This window comes from Musca autumnalis, unplaced genomic scaffold (assembly GCF_047663935.1).
Source record: "Musca autumnalis isolate F117 unplaced genomic scaffold, ASM4766393v1 scaffold_1, whole genome shotgun sequence".
NCBI classification, from domain to species: Eukaryota; Metazoa; Arthropoda; class Insecta; order Diptera; family Muscidae; genus Musca; species Musca autumnalis.
In genome coordinates, this window is record NW_027411644.1 from 13,271,428 (window position 1) to 13,277,826 (window position 6,399).

Here is a 6,399-nt window from a genome sequence, read left to right on the forward strand (position 1 = left end):
TAGTTGTTCGTCCTTATCTGGTCTTCAGATTAACCCCAGTGAATGAAAGGCTTGATACAATTCGGATAAAACCTAAATTCTTTAACGCCAGCTTTATTTGCGCTCATGCTCCTACTCAAAACAAGTACGAACCGACCAAAGATATATTCTTCGAGCGCTTAGAAGAAACATATGACCGTTGTCCTGCCAATGACATTAAAGTTATTCTAGGCCATTTTAATGTCAACATTTGAAAGGAGAATATCTTTGGGAAATTCAATCTTCACAGTGAAACATCTGACAATGGTATGAGGCTGACATGCTTTGCAGCTGCAAAAAACATAGTAGTTAGCAGTACCATATTTAAGCATCTCGATATTCATAAGAACACCTGTCGCCAGATCAAAGAACAAGTAATAAAATTGATCATGTTGTGATAGATGGAAGACATTCATCGAGCATGTTGGATGTACGATCGTTCCGAGGAGCAAAAATAGATTCGGGCCACTACCTTGTTGCAGCAAAGGTACGTACCCGTCTAAACGTTGCCAATAAAGCACGAACAGATACAACGCGGAAGTTGGGCATCGGTAAGCTGCAAACACAACAGATAGCCACATCATATTCCACACAACTAGTCCAATTGCTTAATGAAAGCACTCTTCGTCCCGCTATTATATCAGCACAATTGCAAAATATTGCCCACTCCATGCAAACAGCCGCAAAATCCATACCAGAGATCTCCACCAAGGAATCCATGGTATGACCAGGAGTGTCGTGCTGCTACCGAAGAAAAAATGCGGCATATAGGGTTACTCTACAATCAGGGGGAAAAGGAGAGAGGAGAAACGTCTTTTCCGCAGGAAAAAGAGAGAAATGAAAAGACGGGAGTGTGAAAAAATCGAGATGTACAGGAGCCAGAATGAAGTCCGAAAGTTCTACCAAAGAGTCAAACATCAAACTGATGACTTTGGTACAGGCACATCCTCCTGTAGAGACCAACAAGATAATTTGGTAACTGATACAGATAGTGTGCTCAGGATATGGAAAGAACATTTCTCCAAACTGTTGGTATCCGATAGTAGGGAACACGGCGATGATACCACAGATCCAATCCCAGAAGATGGTTTTGAATGTATACCGCCCAGCCAAGATGAGGTAAAGACAGCAATAAATCGGCTGCAGAATAATAAGGCAGATTCAAAACCGGAGGCGACACGCTGATAAGGTGAATGCATCAGCTAGTTAGCACCATCTTGCAGGAAGGACACGTACCAACGATTGGAACCTGACATTCCGGTTCCCTGTCCACAAGAAAAGAGATAAGACTGTATGCTTTAACTATAGGGGTATAAGTCTTCTCTCTATTGCCTATAAGATAGTGTCAGGGATATTGTGCGAACGACTAAAGCCTATGGTCAATGAAATAATTGGGCCATGCCAATGCCAGACACCATTGACCATACATTTACCCTGCGGCAATTTCTGGAGAAGATCCAAGAGATGCAGATCGACACCTACCACCTTTTTGTCGATTATAAAGCAGCCTTCGACAGCCCCTACGTTAAAAAATATTCCAAGCCATGTCTGATCAACGAAATAATTGAGCCATACCAATGCGGCTTTAGACCTAGCCTATAGTCAACGAAATAATTGAGTCATGCCAATGCCAGACACCATTGACCAGATATTTACCCTGCGGCAAATCCTGGAGAAGACCTAAGAAATGCAGATCGACACCTACCACCTTTTTGTCGATTATAAAGCAGCCTTCGACAGTCCCCTACGTTCAAAGGTATATCAAGCCTTGTCTGGTCAACGAAAAAATTGGGCCATACCAATGCGGTTTTAGACCTGGCAAATTCACCATTGACCAGACATTTACCCTGCGGCAATTTCTGGAGAAGACCCAAGAGATGCAGATCGACACCTACCACCTTTTTGTCGATTATAAAGCAGCCTTCGGCAGCCCCCTACGTTCAAAGTTAGTCCAAGCCATGTCTGGTCAACGAAATAATTGGGCCATACCAATGCAGCTTTAGACCTGGTAAATCTACCATTCGCCAGATATTTACCCTGCGGCAAATCCTGGAAATGACCCAAGCAATGCAGATCGACATCTACCATCTGTTTTTCGACAGCCCTATACGTTCTAAGGCATCTAAGCCATGTCTGAATTTGGTATTCCCGCAAAGTTCATTCGGCTTTGTAAAATGACTTTAATGATAACCGGTCCTCAGTTAAAATATAAAAGAACCTCTCGGAAGAGTTTAGCACCAAAAGAAGTTTCAGACATGTAAAAAAGTATCAGTCGGCTTTGCCGACAGAGATATACCCTCAGCCAGTGTATATTGAAACAAATTTTTTCCCAAAATACGTATGTATTTAGGGCGTTTGAACCGACAAAAATATTGATTAGGATTAAAGATCAAAAGTTTTGCGGAGGAGACACTAAAAGGAATGAATCGACATTGACCGTTATGGAAGTGGATCTCCAGCCACAACATATGGTGCCATAGGGGGTTTTTACACTCTTCGGGCTGTTTGCTCAAGAAGTATGGACTTGTCCCTAAAAAAACTTTTACCATAGTAATTGAGGTAGCGAATGCAAGTTGCTTCAACAGAAATCAAAGTGATTCGATATCAGGTCTTAAAGTGAACTTATCCGAAATTTTGTGTGGGAGGTACCGGATGGAGTGGACAAATATAGTCCATATTTGAACCTGATCTATATCTGGTAGATATATTAGGATGTGTAAAGTATGGACCAATTCGGCCACTCTCTTCAAGAGTTATCGTACGCACAATTTTTCCGAACATTTTTGAACTTTTGTGGGGGAGGTACCTGAAGGAGTGGACCGATATGGCTTATCTTCGAACTTAAACTATGTTTCGGGAAAAATATTACTAAGACCAAACTTTGGACCGAATCGGCAGACCTGTTCGAGAGTTATTTTGCCCTCCAACCTCCTCACACGGTGTCATAGGGGTTTTTTTGCAACTTTCAGGCTATTTTCTCAGGAAGTATGGACTTGCCCCTGATGAAACTTATACCGTCGTATGGAGGGCAGTGAATACAAGTTGCTAAAGCAAAAATTAAAGCGATTCGAGAGATGTTCCTAAACTGAACTTTTCCAAAATTTTGTGTGGGAGGTACCCGACGGAGTGGACCGATTGAGTCCATATTAAAACCTGATCTAAGTCTGGTACACGCTCCACGATGTGCAAAGTATGGACCAAATCGGTTACACCCTTCAAGAGTTATCGTGCGTACAAATTTTCCGAACATTTTCGAACTTTTGTGGGGGAGGTACCGGAAGGAGTGGACCGATATAGCTCATCTTCGAACTTAAACTAAGTTTGGACAAAATATTACGAAAGCCAAAATTTGAACCGAATCGGTTCATCCCTTCGAGAGTTATCGTGCGCTCCAGCCAGCCAGACAGACAGACGGACGGACATTGCTCAATCGACTCCAAATTGTCTGAAACACATTTCGTCCAAACATACTTGGGGTCTAAAACCATTATTTCGATGAGGCACATTTTGCCAGTATGAAAGTGTATATACCCTTCATAGCCTAAAGGCTGAGGGTATAAAAATATGGTAGCTGTGTAGGGATACGATACGGCAAATTTTTTTTAATTCTGACTACAATCGAAAAAATATTGGTAGTAAAAAAAGGTCTTAGTACAACAGAATATCCAGTATTCACCATTCCCGTATTAAATATTGCTTATATATATTTTGTTCCCTTTCCGCATACGAAGTAGCGGGCATTTGCTAGTTGTATACATACAAGCCTTCACCCGAGCAGAAATAAATAAACAAGCCAAATGCCACACAAAGGCACCATCCCTCCATGCCGCAAAAATTCCATCACCATGCTTTGAAATAAACATAGCAACGACACTCACATCTCAAGAAAAAAACACAGCACATTGTTGTAGCGCTGTCTTTATGCCCTAAAAAAGTTGTTTCTCTCGCGAGAACATGCGACAAACGTTGAAAACTATTTTAACTATAGAAATTTATTAATAACCATAAACAAAATGCAATAAATTATTTGTTTGAAATCGTTTATTGATCGCTTTCTAGTAACATGTTCATGTTTGATAAACATTTTCCCATTATATTCGTAATATGTTATCGCCATTCGACAAAAATATGGTGATAAAGCTTTTAATCAAAATTTCCGGAGTGGCTTTTTTCTGTGTAGTGTGCTCAGGATATGGAAAGAACATTTTTCCAAACTCTTGGTTTTCAATACCGCAGATCCAATCTCAGAAGATAATATTGAATGGGCGGTACGCTCAGCCAAGATTAGATAAAGACAGCAGTGAACCGGCTGAAGAATAATAAGGCAGCAGGATCCGATGGTTTACCAGCGACCTGTTCAAAACCGGAGGCGACATGCTGATAAGGTGTCGGCATCAGCTAGTTAGCACCATCTGGCAGGAAAAACACGTACCGACGAATGGAACCTGACATTCCGATGCCCTGTCCACAAGAAATGAGATAAGACTGTATGCTTTAACTATAGGGGTATAAGTCTTCTTCCTAATGCTTAAAAGATAGTGTCAGGGATACTGTGCGAACGACTAAAGCCTATGGTCAACGAAATAATTGAGTCATGCCAATGCCAGACACCATTGGCCAGACATTTACCCTGTGGCAAATCTTGGAGAAGACCCAAGAAATACAGATCCGACACCTACCACCTTTTTGTCGATAATAAAGCAGACTTCACGATGTGCAAAGTATGGACCAAATTGGTTACTCCCTTTAAAAGTTATCGTGCGCACAAATTTTCCGAACATTTTCGAAGTTTTGTGGGGGAGGTACCGGAAGGAGTGGGCCGATATAACATATCTTCGAACTTAAACTAAGCTTGGACAAAATATTGCGAAAGCCAAATTTTGGACCAAATCGGTTCATCCGTTCGAAAGTTATCGTGCGCACCAGCCAACCAGACAGACAGACGGACGGACATTGCTAAATCGACTCCAAATTGTCTGAAACACATTTCGTCCAAACATACTTGGGGTCTAAAACCATTATATCGTTAGCATAAATGCTGAGGGTATATATGGGGAATTCCAAGTGAAATCGGACAGTTCGGAGAAAAGTAATTTTTGATTTCAATTGTTTTTGGTTCAATTTATGCTCCTAGCCAACAGAACATTTTAGTATATGTTAAAATTATTTTTTGACCAACGGTACAGAGATATCGCCTATTGAAATTATCGAATTTTTAAAGAACTATGTTCAAATAAATACTCATAACTTCTTTAATATTGGTCCAAATGGGACCATCTTTTTTTTGATTTGTTTGTTTTTTTTTATCAGCTATCGAAAGAGATATTTTAAATAAGAGTGCACAGTGGGCTTCAATGTAATTTTCGGGATTTAATATTTAAAATCAATTTTGAAACATGATTGCACCCTTCGATTTTTTCAAAAAAAAATTATGTTAAACTACGTTCAATTACAAAAATTTTAAGCCCTATTTGGTAATGGGATTCGGACAATTACTATTTTTTCTGAATTTTTTAAAATTTGTCAATACAATTTTTCCTTAATACCTTTGTCCAAAATTTGTATTTCCTGTATTTTTGAAGCTAAGAGTACATATTTATCATTATATATTATATATTTATCATAAAATATAGAAAACAAATCCACAGTGGACTTTAATGGAATTTTCGCTGATGCATTTTCAAAATCGAAAAATGACGCAGTTTTTAAGATGTTTGAGATAAATTCATAAATATAAAATCAAAACAAATATTTATAAATGAAATTTTTAATTTTTTTAATAAAATAATAAATTTTGGACAAAGGTATAAAGGAAAAATTGTATTGACAAATTTTAAAAAATTCAGAAAAAATAGTAATCGTCCGAATCCCATTACCACATAGGGCTTAAAATTTTTGTAATTGATTGTAGTTTAACATAATTTTTTTTTGAAAAAATCGAAGGGTGCAATCATGTTTAAAAATTGATTTTAAATATTAAATCCCGAAAATTGCATTGAAGCCCACTGTGCATTTTTCTTTTAAATATTTCTTTCGATAGCTGATAAAAAAACAAACAAATCAAAAAAAAAGATGGTCCAATTTGGACCAATATTAAAGAAGTTATGAGTATTTCTTTGCATGTAGTTTTTACAGAATTTGACTTTTTCAAGGTGCGATATCTCTGGAACCGTTAGTCAAAAAAAATTTGAAAATATACTAAAATGTTTTGTTAATCAGCAGCATCGCCACAGCAAAATATAAAGGAAATCAAAAACCTCATCTTGAAAAAGTGTCCGATTTCACTCAGAAATCCCCATATACATATTTGAAATGAAAAATATTACAAATTTTAATACTTACAGATCCAATAACTTTCCAAATAAGAAACAACCACAAGTA